The sequence below is a fragment of the Crocodylus siamensis genome, chromosome 4, assembly GCF_052110815.1.
Source record: "Crocodylus siamensis isolate JL-2025a chromosome 4, ASM5211081v1, whole genome shotgun sequence".
Taxonomy (NCBI): Eukaryota; Metazoa; Chordata; order Crocodylia; family Crocodylidae; genus Crocodylus; species Crocodylus siamensis.
This window is the reverse complement of record NC_143398.1, coordinates 244288669-244310150: the sequence shown is the minus strand read 5'-3', so window position 1 is coordinate 244310150 and position 21482 is coordinate 244288669.

The window sequence follows — 21482 nt, the reverse complement described above, 5'->3', positions numbered from 1 at the left end:
AGGAATTTCTGGAAGGCTTATTTGTCCAAGTGCAATGGACCGGATGCCTTTCTAAAGTTATTGACTGTAATGAGAGAGAAATGGATCCTCAAAGTAAGGATACCTATAGCCTTTTTGGAAAAGCAAGTGCTTGCCCTTGCACAGGAAAATCATGCAAGGTAAAGGATGCATTAGCAGTAGCAGCAACAACAGCAGCCCAGCTCAAACAGTGACTGACACTGCAACACATGGGCCAAAAGTTGTTTAATCACGTGTAGGTGTCTATAAGTCAACTACACACTCATTGCACCTAACTCAACCTCCTGCTCTATGGCACCCTTCACTACAAGAGACTCATGATGACATTGGCAAATGGTCAGTAGCCAGTTCTCCTCCCTGCACCCCATAAGGGCTACTTTTGCTATGAGAAGGTTGTCCATTTGTGCCTGTGCTCTTTTCCATCGAGATTGGCAACCAGGGATGGCTTTATGGTTAAAGAATAAGGCTGGGAGAGCTGGGCTCAGTTTCCAGCCGCACCATGGACTTCCTGTGTGACATAGGGCAAGCCACTCACTCTGCTGAATTTTTTACTATGAAATGGGCCCGCTCCTACCTTGTGGTAAGAATGTATAAACTGAGGCCTGGAGTCTCCATCCTTTCATAGATTTCATAGATTTCATAGACATTAGGGCTGGAAGGGATCTCGGGAGATCATCGAGTCCAGCCCCCTGCCCAAAGGGCAGGAAGTCAGCTGGGGTCATAGGATCCCAGCAAGATAAGGCTTTTTTGAAGTCAAGATATATGACATCAACCTCTTCTCCCTTGTCCAGGTGATAGGTCACAGAAGGAAATGAGACTGGTCAAACAAGACCTACCTGCAACAAACCCTTGGAGGTTTTTAAGACCCCAGGTAGACAAAGCCTTGGCTGGGATGATGTAGCTGGGGCTGGTCCTGCTTGGAGAAGGGGGTGGACTAGATGTGACCTCCTGAGGTCCTTTCAACCCTCACTTTCTATGATTCTAAGTTAACAGGGACTGCTAAAAAAAGAGAGATTGTGGCTTCCAATCAAGGCAATTGAGTTTTGTTCTTTTTCTTCTTGTTTTTATATTTAAAGATTTTTTTTAAAATCAAGAATAAGTAGATGAAAACTTCCACCTTACGTTTATTGAATAGGCTCCCTGCATAAATTATGCAGGCAGCTCCAGAGTCCTGGCATTGCCGAACAATGTAAAATAGTATTTGGAACAGCAAAGAGGTGAATTTCCCATCTGCCCGTGTCAATTTATTTGGCTATTCTGTGTATCTTCTGAAAGGAGTGTGAGGCTGCTTCTGTCATCTGAAAAAGTAGAAAGCATTATGAGAAATAATGAAATACAGTAGAGCCTTGATTATCCAGATGTCATGGGGGAAGCTGAATAAGCCTGGACAGCCAAGGTTTCAGATATTCAAAGGAATCCGTCAATGTAATTAATAGATATCGGGGGACATAGCTGTGTTTTGGCTAATAGGGAGTTTCAGACAACTGAGGAGGTGGATAAATCAAGGTTATATTGCAATAACAAAGCCACGTTCCACATTCCAAAACTCTCATTTTTAAAACCCTCTCTCCTAAAAGGTTTAGGTACAGCCAGAAAAGAGACGCTGTTAAAAACAAGGAAAAAGCATCCCGGGGGTTGTGTACAGGATAATAAGATTAAGAATCCGGAGGTGACTTTAGGAGACCAAGTAATTTTTGTGAAAGTTGATTAATTCAACTAACTAAAGTGAAGCAGGGTGACCAGGACACAGCAGTGAGAATGCAAGCCCTTTGCGGTTCTGCAGCACTTTAACTAGTTATTTATACAGTACCCATCTGTCTAAAGAAGAATATTAACAGTATCATCCATATTCATCAACAGCAGCTACCATTTAAAAGTTAGTATTTGCCAGCAGTGTACCTCACACCAGTGTCTCAGATACGGTGTGGTTTTTGCTGCTTTTGGAAGGAGAAGCATATACCGTGCAGTGACAGTTAGCAAAGCTGATGCTTAAATAGAAGCTTTTTAATGGCAACTGCTTTCATAAATTCATGTTTCATCTGAAAACTTAATTGCAAAACTCAGGTGGGTGGAGTGGGTGAAGAAGGGCTTACAGAGATAAAGAATGGTTCAGCAGAACAAAAGAGTTCACTTTCATGGACGAGAGGTCCTGTTTAAGTGTAGGGGCTGCAAAAGAAGAAAGAAAATTGTGATACTATTATTTGGAGGAGAGCCCATGCGTTGGAAAGGGTATCACTGACTCTGATTTAAGGCATTTATACGTGTGCCCTGGGAGGTGTGTGGGTAGGTGGAGGGGGGGCATTTAATTAGAGCAGCTCAGAGAGCTACTCTAATTAAGGTGCCTAGAGCATTACGTATCAGTGCACCTGCTCTAAAAAATGGTGGAGGGGTGCTTTAACTAGGGCTCATTGAATGAACATGAGTTAAAGCACCCTGGTTGCCATTTTTCAGCGCGGGGACATTGGTACATGTGACACCGGAGTCTGCCGGATTGTGGGAATTACCATGCTCCCGCAGACTTGATTAATTGAGCCTGCTCCAACATGCTATAATTACAGTGCATCAGAGCAGCCCTGATGAACGTGTATAGGTGACCTGAAAGCCCAAAGAATGCTTTTGAATGGTAAGACAACTATGGTGGGGATATAGTGCTTGTATTGCTCCCTCTAGATCTGTACCCTTCTTGTGCTAGCCAAAGTGCAGAGCGATCGTTTTCTTGGAACCTTTACAAAATCTGTTTGCCCGGTTGATTTGGCAATAAAATGCTCATGAAGAAGTGAACTGTAAATCCAGGCCTAAAGGGCTGGGTTATCAGGAAGAACGAACTTAAGTTACTAGACTGAGGGGCCAGGGGGGAGAACGGGCCTTGGGACCTAGAGCAGCAATTCTGTGAAGGCATAACAGCCAGAGAGTTTGTACTCCAAAAAGTGTGGCAGAGAGGACAAAGAAAGAGTAATTCTGGAGTCTTTTCAGAAAAAGGAAGCTTAACAGCATATGGACCAGGGAGGACAGAAGCTCGATATAGTTGTCTGGTGAGCAACCAGCAAGTAGAGCACCCTGATGGCACAAAGGCATCCACTAATGGCACGGGCGACTAGTGCCACCTTAGGGCACCAATCAACAACTGGGGGGGAGGTTCCCCCACGGCCGATCTCACCGACTCCGGGGGGGCGGTCCTCCTGCAGCAAAACTCACCAACTGGGAAGCGGTCGTGGTGCTTCTTGAAGTGGCCACGGCGCTACATCTGGCGGGCCCGCTCCTTGGCCAGCACTTGTGCGGGGGGGGGGGGGGGGGGGGGGGGGGGGGGGGGGGGCACTGGTGCTCCTGCTGGTTTCCCCTGCCCATCGCCTAAGTGAGAGCATGGCTGGTCCGGGGGAGCACCAGCACTCTCAGGGGTTGCACATGCACCCCTGTGCACCCCCTACACATCACCACTGACTAGTGGGGTTGTATAAAAAAGCATCCTTCTTGCCCCTAGTTTTTTGTTCGTTAACCCTGTTGATTCCTGTGATAAACTCTTAGCAATGTTATAACATAAAATGCAAGCCCGACATGTGGACAAGTGGTCTAGGCCTAATTTAATCATCTGTTTGCATTCTTATTCATAGAACTGTAGGATCATAGAAATTAAGGGCTGGAAGGGACCTCAGAAGATGAAGTTGAACCCCCCTGCTCTGGGTAGGAATACTGCTGAGATCAAATGATCCCAGGAAGGCGTCTGTCCAGTCTCCTCTTGAAGACACCCAAGGCTGGGCACTGCACCACCTCCTTGGGAAGTCTAGTCCAGATTCTGGTCACCCTCACCATAAAGAAGTTCTTCTTTACATCCAACCTGAAACCATCCTCTAACAGTTTACAGCCATTGCTCCTTGTCCTCCCCTGAGGTGCTCCAGTGGACAGCTTTGCTCCCAGCTCCTGATATTCACCCCTTACATACTTACAGATGGCCACTAAGTCCCCTCTCAGTCTCTTCTTCCCCAGGCTGAGCAGTCCCAGATCCCTCAGTCTTTCCTCATAAGGTTTATCCTTCAGGCCAAGAAATAAATTCACTAAATTCCTGAAAGGGAAATCAAAGACATCGTACCTTTGTAATGGACCAAAAAATAAGCCAAGGAAGACACTCCCTTGTTTTGTAGATACATTGGCGACTAGAAGGATTTATTTTTAAAGGGAAGTCTAAGGATGGTCATAGGCAAAAGGAAAAGAAATGTCATGGATATATAGGATCAGATTTTGAATCCCTTGCATGAGATTTTCAAAAGCGCCAGTATGAGTCAGGAAAATATTGAAATTCCCATTGAAATTCAGTAGAATTCACATTCCTTAATAAAGCAGAGCAGGAAATGTGTTACTACCAACAAATGTCCTTATTTTTCTTCATTTGTTTTTCTTGGAAAACATTTAAGTTTTCATTGGGAATCTGAAAAGAAAAAAAGTGTTTTTATTTAAAGAAAGTCCCCCAGAATTTGGAAAACAGATTTCTCTGCTGAAAGCTTCCATTCAGAGAAAAAAAAAATTACAACAGAACATTTTTGACCATCTCTGTTCCTGAATCATTGAATCCAGCAGTGGTTAAATAAGTACTTTTATATGCTGATCTAGTAATGAAAATGCAGTTACAAGCTTTAATATAAATCCTCCGTACTTTAAACACGGGTCTCATTTTGTCCTCTACTCTAGTCATTCAATACCACTTGTGCAAGATCATGAAACTCTTGTGTTTCCAGTTTTTGTGGAAATATCTGGAGTTTGCAGTACTTGCTTGTTGTCTCATTTGGGATAAAGTTGCTTCTACCAGCATTTCCTTTGAATGGGGCCATGCTTTTGGTTTTCATTTTGACAGAAGAACAAGGACAAGTCACAATCTCAGTGTAAAAGCAAGTCTTTAACATCAAGAAGTCTCATTTGAATTTATATTGCAGCCATGAAAGCTTCCAGATTTCTTTAGTCATCTCTTGCTGCAGATAACACCTCTTAGACTTTAGATTGTCTGTCCAATGTTTCGTTTCAGGCTTCAAATTAATATCATAGGAGCAAGAACGAGGACCAATACGTACACGCTAAAACTTGGTTTACTCAGAGGTATGTTCTGAAGATAAGGCTAGACCCTGGTTTGAAAACACAAGGCGCTATGAAAATGCTAGCTGTTTTTATTATGCATCTCATCAGCTAGGTCTCATTCTCACCATTGTTCATAACGTTGGGATACAAAGAGGGAAAATAGGAAGTTAAAATCCTCAGTAGAGAGCATTTCTCACAAACAGCAGAGTGAATGAACATTTTGCTTTCTGTGAGAAAGGTGCAGAAGGGATCGGCTGTTAGAATGACATATCTGCGTGCTTGCAATTAAAAAATAGAGAAAGTTCAAGGATGCACAGTCAGATTTGGATTTTGAACATTGAGGGTTGACAAGGTATTCAGTTCAGGGCTTCAGGGCAGGTTTTTGGTAGATCCATTTTTCAGGTGTTTCACAGTGCATTTAAATTAAGACAACTCTTACATCTCTGTGTTAATTTACTGGAGCAGATTTCTTTAAAAGAGTAAATTAATTCAGCATACAGCACCAGATACTTCTTGCCGCAAATTAATTCAGATGATGAACAAATGCGTGTTGTACCTTTTTCCCCCCGCAGTCAGTATATTGCTTGTTCCAAACAATTTATGGCATATCTCCAACCAAGCCCACTTTCCTTTTAGTAGATAAAGTGAAAATTAGGGGAAAAAAAACCGGAATGGAAACCCTGTGCTGAATATAATCATTTCAAAAGAATCATCTTGAATCCAGTAGTCGTAAGGCAGCTCCTCAGAGAAGGAGTTTGTAGTTCGTAATCATAAGGTTACTTCCAGCATTTTGCCACTAGCTGTCTCTAGGTATTGTATGGACTTAATGCAGACTATGACCCCTGGTAAACAAGAGAAATGAAGCTAGAAATTGAAATGTGTAGGAACTTCTTTGCCATACATCCCTCCTGATGCTGAAGATATATGTGACTCCATATATCATTCAATGATTCAATTGGTTTATCAACAGGATGCACATGTCACGCCCTAATTATTCCATGATCTTTATTTCTACATTGCACCTTTCACGTGCCTGCTTGCAAGACAGTCCATGATTCCAAGTGAAAGAAGGGATGATTTTTAGCTTAGGTTTAAAATCATGTATTGTGACACTACCACAATAAAAATGATTAATACAAACTTAGAGATTTCGAGATTTGAAGGAGAGAATAGACCATTATGATCAACTAGTCCAATCGCTGGCAAAAAAAAAAAATACAACCTCATGCAGTAATTTTTGTATCAAATTATAATTTATTTTACAAAGATATCCATTTAATGGAAGTTCATGACTGAGTGATAGAGACCTTGCCGCATGCCCAGGTAGGTTATTCCAAAAGTTAAATGACCCTCCCTATTAATTAATAGTCTGAATTAGCCTAGCTTTAGCTGCTGGTCACTGGATCTTATCTGCCTTTTTTTCTGTTTATTAATAGAGATATTATCGTCCCCATTACTTACTGATGGATCAAGAACAACCTCGCGTTTTAACATTCTCTTAGATAAAATAGGTGGGGTTTTTTTTTAGCTTATTATAAGGTGTTTCCTGGATCTAATATAATTTCATTTTTATAGCTCTTTCCTGAATCCTGTCCAATATTTCAGTATCTTTTTTGAGCTCCAGATGCAAAAACTGGGCACAATATTCTAATAACGTTCGCACTTACGACATACACTGAAACCATGCCCCTTCTGCAGTCTGCCTTGAAAATCACCTGATCCTGCATCCAAGGATCCTGGTTGCTCTCTTAGTTATGGCATCACACTGGGGGATCACATCAGGATAACTGTAATTTAAGTGGAGAGGATGTAAGAAACTGGATACACCCCATGCGATGAAGCCATTCAATATCCAATTTTAGATAACCATAGAGAAGAAAGAGGGGGACTCACAGCTGGTGGACCATGCAGTAGGATGGAGTTTGGTGAAGGATGAATTTCAGATACTATCCCAGGTGCTTTGCTGTTTCCTTGTGCAAGAGGGCAGGTGCAAGTGAGTGTTTCTGGATTCCCTTTTGGAAAGTGGTCATCTGCAAATGCAGGGGACTGGATTTGACGGCCTTGAAGGTCCCTTCCAGTCCTATGTTCCTATGCATATGTGTGGGCAAAAGGTATTTAGAAGAGGTCTGGAAGTAAGAACAGGGATTTTTGGAGCAAAGTTGGCAATGAAGTGGGTAGAGAGGCCAGGTGGAGACCGCAGTTGCGTGGGGCAGGAGATGGACTTGAGATCAGAGAGGAGACTTGAAGAGCAGAGCGAGCGGATGAGGCAGAGGGGATGATAACAGCGCAGTTTGGGTCGATCAGGTGAAGAGGAGCAGAGCAGAGTGGGTAGATGCAGGAGAAGGTTGGACAAAGTCAATGGGCTAAACCTGGAGACTGGCAGTGAAACACAGGAGGTGGATATGATGTTTGAGAGGGAATCAACTTTTACAGGGATGTAGTAGCCTAACCAGAAAGGCTACGGCGCGGCCTCAGAGATGGAAATGAAGCTGGTGAGCCTAATTGCTGTGTGATTTTAGCAAATGAATGACATAAATGTTGCATATTCCTCATTTAACAAATGGAAAATTAAAGAGGCTTAAATTGCAAAACAAACAGCAATTAAACCTGCTGTTTCTAGATACGCCAGCAAAACACCTGGTCCTGTCAAAATCGGCAATGTCTTGGGCCAGCTCAGCTTGTTAAAGTGATAGTGAATCAAGTGGAAAAAAAACTGCTTTAGGATCCTACATTCTGGTAAGAGAAAAAAAAAACAAGCCGAAACCCTGCGCCGTTTTTAAGGGCATCGCTCTTTAATATATTTTTTATGAAGTTGCTTTCAATAAATCTTTCTAATTGAGATGCATGCAATGGAGCACTTGAAACCACAAGTTAAATCCCGTGATACATAAACCTCGGTTGTTTATGTCTTGCAAAATAAATTTGCTCCAGAGGTGAATTGTTATTGCTCTGTATTTTTAATTAAAGCCAAAAAAGTTGGAAGCTGCGATGCAATGCAGATTACAAGGATGAACAGACGAGGGTCAGGTGGAGTGTCAGCCTTGAAATTCATATTAAGGCAATTATTCAAAACAAGGGCGCGAAAGAGAAAGGCCGACCGTGTGACGGCTCAAACAAATACCTCTACAGAGAAAGGCAAGCACAATGAAGAGCGGCTGCTCAGCCCAAATGGGAAGCCCTAAGGCTGAAATATGACAGCCAGAGCCTGCGTCGCCGCTCCTCATTGAAGTGCAGATCAGTTCGATTTTATGCCTTTGTACGATGCCTGTTGAGGTGCTCTGCACTTTCAGGGAGGACAGTCAGGAGGCTTCATTAATGTTAAGGCCATCGCTGCGTTGGGGATTAGGGAGCGAGGGTTAGATCTACAAAAGGACTGGGACACTGAAGTCCTGTCTAACCGCTACTTTGGGGCCTAGATATGCAAGTTAATAGTGGTGCAACTTAAATCAGCTTGGGGCACTAATGCAAGCTACACTGGCGTTCAGAGCAAACATAACCAGCTGTCCCACTCCATGCTATTAGTTTTTCCCCATTACGTAGCGGGGAGCCTGTGTACACTGAGCTAACAGCTACCCCGGGATAAAAGCAGGCAGACAGCACCTACCCCAGTGAAACTTCTCCTGGTGCAGTTTCCCCCCTGATTTTTCATGTTTTCACCTCTGTTTAGCCCCAGGAATAATTTTGCTTGCCAAACAAGAATAAGCTCAGCTAAGAAGGGCTGAATACAGTTTGGCAATTTGGACACTGTCCATAGCAGTGGGAGATGGAAGATCCAGTCCTGTAGCAGTGGCAGTGCTGCTGCTGCTTGCCCCTGGGGAACGCCCATGCCACGCGAGCTCTGGCATGTGGCACGTTGAACCGGATGGGGTAGGGCATGGTGGCCCCGGCATCCTTACCTGGGGTCCTGGGGGCCTCCAGGAGCTGCAGGTGTGGTGCTCGTGCAGGAGGGAACCTGCCCGGCAGCCGAAGCATGGCTCTAGCCAGCCAAGCTGCAGTTTTAGGCAGTGCATGCTGCTGCCTCATGCACCACCCTCCCTTTTTTTAGGAGTTGTTTTTTCCCCCCCTCTGGGATCTCCCAGGGTCAATAATACTCCCCCATGCTGCAAAGCAGCAGTGCGGGGAGCATCTGCATGTGTGGCATGTGCAGTACGTGGCACTGCAGGTGGGTCTGCGGCGCCGTATACTGCACGTTTGCACTTCTCTGGACGTGCCCCATGAATCCAGACATATGCCCAACTTAAGCCCAGCTTAAACTTCCTGAAAGGTTTTAAAAGCACACTGGGAAAATCCAGTACTATTTTGAGCTCATCATCTGTGAACGGGCTCAAAGTTTTGTGGGGACATATAGCATTTTATGCCTCCAGGCATCCCAACCTCCGCTTAAACCTCTATCCTCTCCCCAAAGACATGTCCGACAAGGGGCTGCCCTGGAAAGAAGGCAGGACTGTAGGCCTCACTCCCAACTCCGCCCCCCCATACTGGGATGGGCAGATCATGAGATGGGAGCAGAAGAAGGGATTTTTTAAATCCCCAAATCAGGGAAGAATCACAGTCCCCCTGTTCTCATGACCTGCTCCCTTCCCCTCCATCCTCAGGCGCACATCCCCTCCCCTGCTATTCTCCCCCTCTCCCACGGCCGCTCCTGTCCCCAGCCGATCCAGGGGCTTGGGGCACTCCTGCCCTGTTCCAGCCAGGAACAACAGCCATAGCAGGCAGGTTTCTCCACTTTGCCTGGTCCCCCTCGATGTCCCCTGCCAGTCCAGGGGCAAGCACAGGGATGCGGGACCTGTTGCAGCTGTTGCTGCAGCTACCAGGCTCATTTGGGTTAATGGGGAAGAGTGGAGAGGTTTCCAGGGGCTGGGGGTGGCTGTGAGGCTTGCCTTGCCCTTGTCTCAAAGGATGCTGGAGCACAGGGTCTTTAGAAGAGAAGTTAAAATTAACAGCCTGGCTTTCCAAATCTGTCCCACAGAGATATTAGGGGGCTCCCAGGGAATGCACCCCCCCCCAGGAACCACCAGCAGGGGCCACACAGCCCCCCAGAGCCTGGCAACCCCTCCACTCTTCCCTGGTTTGGGCACTCAACCATCCCGTGGTGACATTTTGGCAGCAATGCAACCCCTAGACGGTGAGGGGTCTGCTTAGGGCAATTAGCAGGGGATGTGCGGACACTTCTGCCCAGGGGCAATTGTGAACCGGTTCCCAATTAGTGGAATGGGTCAGGTGTTACGTCTGTCATGCACCCTGGCGTGCGTGTTGCTGCTGCCCTGTTATGCCTCTGATTGAACCCACTACCTCTATGTCATAGTAGGGTGGAGTACAGGTCTGGGGCTGTCTCACCGCTTGATGACTGGATGGAAGGAGAAGATGCAGATCCTCCGTCTCCTCCCACAGCCACGTCTGCCGAGGGGTGGCAGACACAGCCCTGCTATTCCAGGAGAGCGTCCTTGCAGTCCAGGCTAAGGTACTTACATCTTAAAAAGGCTCTTAAGCTTCTCTGTGTGTGTGAATAGAAGAACTGACTTCTCATTTCACCAGGGAAAAAGCCATTTGTCCTGGGATCCTGCAGACTCCCACTTTAAGTACTTGCAAAGTCCGTGCGATCCAATGTGGTAACGCTTCCCCCTGGATTCATTCCCAGGACGAGCGACTTGGGCCAAGGGCTGTGCTGCTCTGCTTCTGTCCCGAGTCTTGATTCAGATCAAATCAAATCAGGAGCAGCTCTGTTTTTAGCCAGTCTATAGTTCTTCGTACAACAATGCCATAAACAGCTGTTGCACAACTGGAATCGCATCTAAAGAAAGAGAGGTTGGTAGCCCTCCTCGTCTGAAGTCAGGTAAAAGGCAGGCTAGATTTGCTCCTTATAACAAAGATGACATCTATAGCACACGCTTTTCTGGGCTGAAGCTCACTTCATCAGGGTCTGTGAAAGGACATGCACGAAGAGGTGCATAAGGAGAGAGACATTTGAATGCAAGAGGCAGAAAGGAAGGGGAGAGAGAAAGAGAGGGGAGGCAGCGGTTCTGGGAGAGGGAAACAAGCAAGCAATAAACCCACGGGAACAAAAGGAGCCGCGGAAGCTAATCTGGGTAATGGGATAAGAGTCCCTTGTCCCTGTTTAAACAGTGCTTAGCACGACCCAATGTGTGGATGATTTCTTGTTCTGCCACCTCCTATTCAAACTGGTTTTTCAAGGTTTGCTGCCTGAGAACAGCCAGCCTCAGGTCAGTGATGGGGTGTCCAGGGAGGCGAAAGCAGTCCTGATGTCAGGTCAGTGTTTGTGTGCTCATTTGCACAGGGATCGCCCCATCTGCCCATCCCAGCAAGCCAAAATATAAATCATCTTGGGCCAGTCCTGCAAGATCCCGAGTATCCCTGCTCTGATTCTGAGACTCTTGATATCTCAGGAAGTCGGGATCTTTCCGCCTGAACATGCTCATCATAGGACTCCCAGTTAAAACATTATTAGTGGCCAGAGTTTCTCTGCAGTTCCAATAAATGGAAGCATTTTAAATCTGTTTCTTCTCTCTCAGCTTCAGGGCTTTTTGTTCCAAATCTCCAGTGCTTCTTCCATTTGTTTATTTGACTATATAATATACTGAAAAGTGTTTCCTTTTTCAGAACCACAGGCAGGAAAAGCCTGAGTACGACTGCTCGAGTGACCAGCAATCTTGCTCTGCACTGAATCAAGGGGAAGTCAAGTCATTTTTCTTAGCCCAAATTTCAGCTTGCACAGGGCTTGCAAAGATGGAACAGATACCTGCACGACATCTTGAAGCTCTGAGTATATCACAAGGTATCAAGATGCATCTTATGAATATGCACTGCTGCTTGTTTCAGGAGACGCGATGATTTCGGCTACACAAGGAAAGAGAGAGAGGGGGCACTCTTAGCCTGTTATTAGGCAGCTATCAAATAAAACAAAGTAAACTCAAAGGTCAGCTTTCCCGAATCCCCATTGTAGTACAGGAAGAGAGACAACACAGCTATTTATCTGAGTGAGGTTTGAAAAGCGGCGAGGGAGGAAAATTACCTATTCGGCACACACCTGCAATCCGTGATTGCTGTCATTTTACTATCACAATGAAAAATAAGATAGTAATATTTTTAAGGCTCAAGTGCAGGGGATCCTTGAAGGGAAGGCAGAGTTCATCTTCTGTGCCTTGCTGTAAATGTACCCGGTCATCAGTGCTGTCTGTCTTCTTCTCCTCCCTCTCCTGCCAATTCAAGCCTGCCTCTCCCCTTCCTACACAGAAATTGGTATTACTGGGACTTCTCTCCACCCCCAAGACTCGTCGCTCTTTTAATCAACATTAACAACACTCCTGCTATTTATTACCCTGAAAGACAGACATATGGGGTGGGGGCTGGGACCTCTGTGGAAAGGGCAAGAAGACGATGCTTTTGGGTTACGGTGCTTTCAACATCAATTTGGAAGTTATATCTGGTGACAAGGGCGCAAGGGTCTCTGGTTTGGAAGTCAGGAGAAGCAGGGTCTAATCTCAGCATAATACTAGCCATGTCATTTGGCCTCTTTTTTCTATCAGTCCCATGTATATAGACGCTGAGCTCTTCAGACCTGTGACTCTTTCATGATGTTTTGGCCCAGTGTTGAGTTTAATGGGGACCCAGTCACACCTGAGTCCTCTATATCTTGCTGTAAGATGATTAACCCCCAAGATGGAAGTCGTATTTCCCAAATCAGATGGGGCAGGGGCACACTGTCCTGGGCATTTACTGGTGATGAGAGCAATAGTGTCTTAATGGTGCAGCTTCCAGATAGGATTTAGCCAAACAAAACCAGCCACTCTTACTTGGTCAAGGGATTTTCCTCCACTGTGATTAGCCTCAGGACCAGGGAATACATTTCCTCCTCGGTACTGAAGTAGAAAGAGACCAAGTGCATTGAAGAGACATCTTTGAATGATAGCAACCTCCATGGAGCATGGCAGGAGGAGCGCCGAGTTTGAAGGCGGCAGCAGGGAGTCAGTCTGTGGACACGTGGCTTGAGGTCAACCAACAGCTGCAAAGACAGTTTAGTATGATGGATATGGAGTCCCATCATGTTATTACTGACCCTGAGATATGCAGCGTGCAACTTCGTAGTGAGATTCCAGGTGAGCACAAGAAAACCCGACAAACAACGTTTTTATTGACAGTAGTTGTGACTTTCCCCAGAAAAATGACTCCTATTTGTTGACTGACTGAAAAGCGAAAAGCTTTGGGATTGCGGTAGAATATTTTCAGTTTCCTGACCTCCCCAAAATACCATTTTTGAGGGAAGCAGACACTTTCCATGGAAGTTTTGCATGACCCAAGACCCACTTGTTTGTTGGAAAGAAAAGCAGCAGGGTGTTTTAATGGGAAATTGTTGACCAGCCCAACGAGGTGGTGTTTCTACTCCTTACCCAGCAGAAGAACGATGGAAAAATAGTAGATTACAAGTGCACGTGGGAACTAATGTGATGCAAATGAAACGCTGGCAGCATGTGCAGTGAGTACCTGTGATAATTTCTCTCTCCAAAAGACACTTATGCTTTATTAATTTAATTACCACTCTAACCTCAGCGTGGCCTGGGATGTCCGATTCTGTGCACTACAAGAGGAGGAGTGGGCAGAGAGATCTCTGCCATCTTCATTTTAGCAGTTCAGAGTGCAGCCTTAAATTAAATAACATCTTAATTGCTGGCAGCTCCAGTGCCTTCATGGATCAGAGGTTCATTTTTATTTTCTCTTCTATGCAGTGGATCTGCAACTCTTCAGTTAAGACTGGCTCCCTTCAGTCAGTGAATCCTGGTGACCTTGGCTGGAAAGGAAGTCAGATCTCAGGGCTTGGGGAGCATCTCCAGTAGTTTTAATTTCCACCAGCATGGCAATTACATCGTTCTCCCACCCAGATCCTGCATTTTCATTAACGCTGGACAGGCGTAATGAAGTCTCATGTTTGCATTTGGAGATCCTGTGCAAATTGCCCTAGTCAAAGCACTCCCCAATTGCTGCTGCTTTGCCTAATATTGAGAATCATGGGGTCTAACCCTGAAAGGTGCTGGGTCATCCTCAGCTGCCCTGGGTCCTGAATGATCTTCAGCACCAGGCAGAATCATGTCCTTTAATAAAGAGCTAAAAGGCCCCTTTCCCCCCACCCCGTTGCCTCCCTCCAACAAAACAATTGGTGTTGTCTCATCCATCAGGATGCCGGAAGTTATATAAGCCCATCTTTTACCATCAGTAAAAACAGATTGAGGCTGGCTATGCCGCTTGAATGTGTTTAAATATTTAATGACTCATCCGTTGGATTTTATTTCATCTGCAGCAGTTTTCTGCGTCCTTATTTATTACAATAAACTTTATTCCGAGGCACGGTGTCTTTCAGATAAACCATAGATCTCCAAAGGCCTTACCAGATTAAAGGAGTCTAGCTACAGGGCTCCGTACAGGGGGAGGGAAAAGCTAAACAAGTTCAGGGAAAAGAAGGAAAAGATGAGATTTATAATGAGAGTCAGTGAGGCAGAGAAAGACTGTTTTCCTGTTTGTCTTCGATGTCTAGATGGTCTCCATCACAGTTGTATCTGAAGCTGTTAATGCATTTTTCTTCACCAAACAGCTCTGAAATAGGGCAATGATGTTCTTCCCATTTGACCGAAGGGGAACTAGGGCTAACGAGCTGGACACACAAAGGGATTTAGGTGCCTATCAGCCCAGTTAGGCTCCGGAGCAGCGAGAGACACACGGGTGAAAGCCCGCTGTGCCCCCGCTCCCCCAAAGACCCCCAAAGACCCCCCAGCAGCTGCAGAGCCCCCCTGCCAACCCCCAGCACAGCCGGAGGCAAGCAGGGCCCATGGTGGGAGGGAGTTAACCCCTGAGTGAGTGGGACAAGGCGCCTGAGTGGAGCCAGGCCGAGTCAATCCCCCGCCCAGGCCCCTACTTTGCCCAGCCCCCCAGGGAGCCCTGCGACCGGAGCCGCGTGAACAGGCTGTGCGAACAGGCACGCTTGTCTGCTGGTGCATGAGTTAACACGGAGCAGGAAATCAACTCCTACTGCCAGGCCCTTCTCCCCTGGGAGCTGGAGGGTCGACCACCGTCTCCCTCTAGAACAAAGGAGGACTCTGGGACCTCCCACTCTGCCCAGTCAGGGGCATGGACCAAGGTGGTCAAGGGCCCTAAAGCCCGCCGCACCAAGGCCCCTCCCTCGCCGGAGCTTAGCAACAGGTTCGCACCTTTTGCAGCCCCAGCAGAGCCTGCTCAGGTCCTGCAGGCAACCCAAGCTCAACCACAGCTACTGCCTCCGCTCTCCCCAAGACAAAGCATAAGGTGTTTGTTGTGGGAGACTCCATCCTGCGGGGGACTGAGGGGGCAATCTGCCGCCCCGACCCCTTAGCCTGGGAAGTCTGCTGCTTCCCAGGGGCCCGCATCTGAGACATTGCGGAGAGGATCCCGCAGCTCCTCCGGCCCACAGACCACTACCCCATGCTCCTTATTCATGTGGGCACCAATGACACAGCTTGGAGCGCACTCAGCCGGGTCATGATGCGCTACAGTGATTTGGGAGTGGGGCTTAGGGGTCTGGGGGTGCAGGTGGTGTTCTCGGCGATCCTCCCAGTCTCAGGCTATGGGCTGAGGAGGGAGAGGAGGATCCACGTGGTGAACCAAAGACTGCGGAGCTGGTGTCATCGGGAAGGCTTTGGCTTCCATGACCACAGCCTGCTCTTTGGTGAGAGAGGCAGCGAACTGCTGGGAAGAGATGGCCTCCACCTCTCCCCGCTGGGGAGGAGCTCTTCTCAGCCAGGCTGGCTGACCTGCTCCACCGGGCTTCAAACTAAGCCCACTGGGGGACAGGGGGACTACCGCCACTGCTGGCCCTGCCAGTCTGCTGATCAACCCTTGGAAAGCCAGCAGGCCAAGGCACTTAAGGGAGCCCACCACTGCCCCAGCCCTGGCACAATCTGTGGGCAAGGCAAGAGCCCCCAAGGGGACATTTGTCTGCCTGTACACAGATGCCAGGAGCTTGGGGAACAAGCAGGAAGAGCTTGGCCTCCTGCTCAATACAAATAATTATGATGTCATAGGGATAACAGAGACCTGGTGGGACTCCACCCATGACTGGACCACGGGTATAGATGGCTATACCCTGCACAGGAGGATCGAGTAGATAAAAGGGGTGGGGGTGTAGCTCTCTATGTTAAGGAAAGCTACACGTCCCTGCAAGCTGATCTTGGTGACCAGGGTGGATGACTGGAGACCCTCTGGGTTAAAATCCATGGGGAACATGGCACAGGGGACACAACAGTGGGAGTCTAATACAGACCTCCCACCCAAAGTCCTGAGCTTGACCAGGATTTTGCCCGGGAACTGGCTGAGGCCGCATGCTCCAGGACCATGGTGGTCATGGGTAACTTCAATTACCTGGACATCTTGTGGGAGGATCATTCAGCAAAAACTGAGTGGTTGCAAAGCTTCCTCTCATGAGTGGATGACCTCTACCTGACCCAAGAAGTCTATGGACCAATGAGAGGCAAAGCACTGCTCGACCTGGTATTGGCTACTGGGGATGACCTAATCGGTGACCTAGTGATCTATGGCAAGCTGGGTGACAGCGACCACGAGCTGATCACCTTCACCGTCCGACATAAAGCTGGCAAGTCAGTCAGCAAAACAGAAGTCCTTGACTTCAGGAAAGCTGACTTTGACAAGCTCAAGAGGCTTGTCGGTCAGGCCCTCAGGGACCATGACCCCAGGGAGATGGGAGTTCAAGAAGAGTGGTTGCTTCTCAAGGAAGCGATCCTCAATGCACAAGCAAAGTCTTTTGGGAGGAAAAACCTGCAGCACCCTTATAGGCTCAGCAGTGCTACGTTGGATAGCACTACAGAAGAAAAAGACTTGGGGGTCATCATTGACCACAAGATGAACATGAGCCTGCAATGCGATGCTGCGGCTAGTAAAGCGACCAAAATGCTGGCGTGCATCCATAGATGCTTCTTGAGCAAATCCCGGGACGTCATTCTCCCCTTGTACTCAGCCTTGGTGAGGCCGCAGCTGGAGTACTGCGTCCAGTTTTGGGCTCCACAATTCAAAAAGGATGTGGAGAAGCTTGAGGGTCCAGAGGAGAGCCACGCGCATGATCAGAGGTCAGGAAAACAGATCTTATGATGACAGGCTGAGAGCCATGGGACTCTTTAGCCTGGAAAAGCGCAGGCTCAGGGGTGATCTGATGGCCACCTATAAGTTTATCAGGGGTGACCACCAGGATCTGGGGGAACGTCTGTTCACCAGAGCGCCCCAAGGGATGACGAGGTCGAACGGTCACAAACTCCTGCAAGACCGTTTCAGGCTGGACATAAGGAAGAATTTCTTTACTGTCTGAGCCCCCAAGGTCTGGAACAGCCTGCCAGCGGAGGTGGTTCAAGCACCTACATTGAACACCTTCAAGAGTAAATTGGATGCTTATCTTGCTGGGATCCTATGACCCCAGCTGAGTTCCTGCCCTTTGGGCAGGGGGCTGGACTCGATGATCTCCCGAGGTCCCTTCCAGCCCTAATGTCTATGAAATCTATGAAATCTATTCCTTCTCGGAGGAAAGGCAGCAAGAGGGCATAGCAGCCCCCCCTGGCTCTCCAGGGACCTCGCAGACCTCCTGAGGCTTAAAAGAAAGGTCTACAAAGGATGGAGGATGGGATTCATCTCCAAGGAGGATTATTCTGCACTGGTCTGGTCCTGCAGGGAGCAAACCAGGAAAGCCAAGACTGCAACTCAAATCCAATTCGCTTCGAGCATCAAGGACAACAAAAAGTCCTTTTTCAGATATGTGGGGAGCTGGAGGAAAAGCAAGGGCAATGTTGGACCCCTGCTAAACCAGATGGGGCAACTGACAACTGACGCCCAGGAAAAAGCCAACCTATTAAATGGATACTTTGCGTCGGTCTTTCATCAGTCACACGGGACGCCCATGCCTGCTGTGAGACAGGGAGATCCAGGTGATGGGGATCCCCTACCGTCCATAAATGCTGACCTCGTGAAGGAACATCTTGAGAAGCTGGATACCTTCAAGTCAGCCAGCCCTGACAATCTGCACCCCAGGGTACTCAAGGAGCTGGCGAGCATCATAGCCCAGCCCCTGGCACGGGTCTTTGAAAACTCCTGGTGCTCTGGTGTAGTGCCTGAAGACTGGAAGAAGGCCAATGTGGTGCCGATCTTCAAGAAAGGGAGGAAAGTGGATCTGATTAACTATAGGCCCATTAGCCTGACTTCTATCCCGGGGAAGATCTTAAAAAAGTTTATTAAAGAGGCCATCCTTAACGGACTGGCCGACGCCAACATCCTAAGGGATAGCCAGCACAGGTTTGTTGTGGGTAGGTCTTGCTTGACCAATCTCATTACCTACTATGACCAGGTGACCTATCACCTGGACAAGGGAGAAGAGATTTGATGTCATATGTCTTGACTTCAAAAAAGCCTTCAATTTGGTATCGCATGATCACCTCTTGCCAAAACTGGCCAATTGTGGCCTTGGGTCCACCACGATCCACTGGCTGGGAAATTGGCTCTGTGATCAGACTCAGAGAGTAGTAATTGATGGAAATCACTCATCATGGTATCCTGTGACCCTTGGGGTCCCCCAAGGCTCTGTCCTTGGACCCATATTGTTTAACATCTTCATTAATGATGTGGACATTGGAGTCAGGAGTGGACTGGCCAAGTTCACTGATGACATCAAACTCTGGGGCAAAGCATCCATGCCAGAAGACAGGCGAATGATCCAGGCTGACCTGGACAGGCTCAGCAAATGGGAGGATGAGAACATGATGGTGTTTAACACTGAAAAATGCAAGGTTCTCCACATTGGGAAGAAAAACCTGCATTATCCTTATAGGTTTGGCAGTCCTATGCCTGCTATCACTATGGAAGAAAGAGACTTGTGGGTCATCATTGACCACAAGATGAACATGAGCCTGCAATGCGATGCTGCGGCTATTAAAGCGACCAAAATGCTGGATTGCATCCATAGATGCTTCTCAAGCAAATCCCAGGATGTCATTCTCCCCTTGTACTTGGCTTTGGTGAGGCTGCAGCTGGAGTACTGCGTCCAGTTTTGGGCTCCACAATTCAAAAAGGATGTGGAGAAGCTTGAGAGAGTCCAAAGGAGAGCCACGCGCATGATCAGAGGTCAGGAATACAGACCTTATGACCACATGGGGCTCTTTAGCCTAAAAAAGCGCAGGCTCAGGGGTGATCTGATGGCCACCTTCAAGTTTATCAGGGGTGACCACCAGGATCTGGGGGAACGTCTGTTCACCAGAGTGCCCCAAGGGCCGATGAGGTTGAACGGTCATAAACTCCTGCAAGACCGTTTCAGGCTGGACATAAGGAAGAATTTCTTTCCTGTCCGAGCCCCCAAGGTCTGGAACAGTCTGCCAGCGGAGGTGGTTCAAGCACCTACATTGAACACCTTCAAGAGCACATTGGATGCTTATCTTGCTGGGATCCTATGACCCCAGCTGACTTCCTGCCCTTTGGGTGGGGGGCTGGGCTCGATCTTCCAAGGTCCCTTCCAGCCCTAATGTCTATGAAATATATGAAATTTGAAATGCCTCAGTGCAAAATGTAGGTCCTCCAAATTTGATGCCTGGCCCTGGCAGCAGCTAATCTCAAGAGGCAGCTCAGATTTCCCTGAAGAAGTACATCCGCCTTGTTGCCCACCTCCCAGGAGGGGGTACTAACCACTCGGATCAGGTGGCATGGCTCCTTTGATTTCAGCAGAGTCCGTCACTCTGTCTGGGAAGCCAATCCTGAAGTATGGGTTGGATCTGTCATATTGTGTTTGACTTCACTCTGAAAGAGTCTATATACCCCCATGGTGATTACAGATAAATTGCTGATCTGATATTACGTGTCCAGATGATGCCAAAGATCAGTGTATGAGCTACAACTTTTCAGATTTTTCTATAGCTTCAACCATTCTCATGTAGAGTTGTTGGGCTAGAATCATGGTCAGCTCAAGAGAGATGCCACTGGATTATTCAGGAGTGGATGAGGACTGAGGTGCATTGGAGTAACAAAGCAGGGTAGGGAACCTCTGATTACATTGGAAACAGATGCTCTTGGAGAATGTCAAGTTTAGTAAAGAAGAGCGAAGGCGGGGGGTGGGGGGAGTTGATGGTGTCCCTTGTTTAAGAAGATTCACAAGTATCAGCAAGCTCTGCCATTGTTTCTCTCCATTCTCCTGCTCCAGGGTGTGTTTAACAGTTACAGGGGTGTAGGTTGTAGCCATGTTGGTCTAAGGACGTAGGAAAACAAGGTTCTTTGGGTAAATCTGATATCTTTTATTAGACAAACTAAAATAGTTGGGAAAATTCTTCTTTGCAAGCTTTTGGCTCCCGTCTTCAGGCACAAGAAGTATTTGCAGTTGTTTCATGTTCTTCCCACATGAGATCGAAGCAGTAGTGTACTAATGGGGAGAAGGAAGGGTGGGGGGTGCTATGCTTCTGAGCACTGGCCTTGGGGGGGGGGCGGTGCTGGTTGGACCCTCCAGGGGTACTCGGTCCCCTGCTGGCAGCTCTGGTTTTGCTGCCAGAGTTTCCGGGCTCGGTGATTGGCCACTGGGGGATTACCCTCCCGCTGCCCCTGCTGAGGGATTGGCCACAGATGGGGGGTTGCAAATGGAAGCATTGGCTCCCGGGCACTGGAGACCCATGGTACACCACTGGATAGAAGTCAGGAGCCAAATATGCAAGAATGTAGGTCAGTGAAAATGCAAATGCATGGCAGTGAGGGTGAGAAACAGGTGGGGAAGGGAAGGGAAATGGTGACCCGGTGATAAAAATGTAGTTGGTAAATTGTCAACTGGGGTATCATACGGTAGGCAGATTATAATGTGCCATAAACCCAATGTCTGTATCGAACAGTTATTCATTCCTGGGTTAATTCAATCAGTGTAACCCAGATCAAAGCATGTGGATGCATGTGTATGGGGGTTGGAGGGTTTTCAAGCTTGTGCAATGATTGTCTGCATTTCACCTGCCTTCAGCCGAAGCTATGCATCTGCCACCACCACGAAACTGCTTTGCAGAGCGTGCATCCTTTGACATCGGTCTGTAAGCACCTGTATAGCAACACGCCAGGCAAAATCCATTTCTGTCCAGGCCTAGCTATTTATACAAGGAACCATATCGCAAGTTAAAATACAGTCCTGAGCTGGTTTCCCTATATCTGAACAACTCCCCAGCCTCTCAGCTCCCCCTGGGAAGTTGCTGGTCGGGGTCAAGCTCAGAGGAGATAGAAGGAAGAAACATCCAACCTTGCTGCCTGTGCTAATGAGTGGGAATTTAATTAGAGACTTTAAAAAAGGGTAACATCCACTCTGAGCTGCCTTTTCAACTGAACAGAACTTATCAACTCTGATTCTCACCATC